Raw genomic sequence first — 1397 nt, forward strand, 5'->3', positions numbered from 1 at the left:
GTAGGGAAGTGGGGGTATGGGAGAGGAGACAAAGAGGATAACATTTGAAATGTAAATACATAAAATAGCCAAAGAAAACATGCTATGTTCACAAACCAATGTAGATAAAAATTTTTATTGGATCACCTTCTGCTATATTCTATCATTTGCTAAATTTTTTATCTTTTGTTATTTGTTTATTTATTTCAATTATTAATTCTACCTAATTCTTTTTCCTCTCTGTCAGTCTATAAAATATCTTTTAAAGTTAAAAAAAGGTCAGAAAGAAGTATGTGATACCTTATTTTAATATAGGCAGCCATGGACTTTCTGGTTTGTTGTCTCATCATTCTAAAGAAATCGATACCCTTTGTCATGGTAGGAAAAGGTAATAAGTTAATTGCCTTCCTCTTATTATTTAATGACTGACACATGAGTACTTGGTATGAACAAGACTCTAAAATCATCACACAAAAGAAAGCAGGAGCCCAGTTTCTGCCCCGAGTTACCCCACACTGGGAAGAAGAAGAGTGGATGCTGGTGGTGTTACTGCTCACAGATCAGTTGGATGTGATGCATGACCTGTCTCCCTCGCTAGCTACCTGTTTCATAAAGAAACATTGTCTTTCCAACCAAACAATGCTAGTTGAGGGAAAGCACAGGGCAGCAAATACTAGGCTTTCTTTATCACAGAGTATTAGGGACAGGTGATGTTCATGGTTTGTTGTTCACCTAATACCATGCAGTTCTCTCTGTCTTGCACAGAGTTAGAGATCTTAGTCGGTCTGCACCCACAGTTACCAAGAATGTGTGTGCTGCAGATGTGAACAGGTACAGACTGTGAAAGAACCATTTGTACAGACAGGTCATGCAATTGATAGTGACTAGCATTTGCAGTAACCAAGGATCAGAAGATCAAATGCCAGCCATGTACTTGCAGAGACTCACATGCAATGAAGTTAGCATTTGAGCCATTCTGGGATAAATCATAGGCTCAGCAGGCCCTAGGTGACGCTACTCTTTCAACAACTCTAGTAGTAGTCCTTACAAGACACTCATTGTTAGGCAGCCAGTTAGGAAGAAGTGGAATTGCTTGTCTTTAGAATTAAGATGATTAAAGAGTTTGAACTGAGTAATTCATTTTCTTCCCTGTCCCCAGCTTTACCGATGGACAACTTAGTTTACACACAGCCTGCATAATCTAGGTTGTTTTTCAGAGAACATTGTATAACTTTATGAACTTTGATATTAATGTTTTCAGCCAATATGTTGTTTGAAAAGGATTTCCTGATGGTGTTCAATTAGGAGTTTCTTCTTTAAGGCATAGACTTTGTTGTTTTTTGAGTAGAATATTATATAATGTTGATAACGTCGATGGTGGTGGGAACAGTGTGTTTAGGGACAGAAGCACTTCTATT

This window comes from Rattus norvegicus, chromosome 5, assembly GCF_021556685.1.
Source record: "Rattus norvegicus strain SHRSP/BbbUtx chromosome 5, alternate assembly SHRSP_T2T, whole genome shotgun sequence".
In the NCBI taxonomy this organism is placed as follows: Eukaryota; Metazoa; Chordata; class Mammalia; order Rodentia; family Muridae; genus Rattus; species Rattus norvegicus.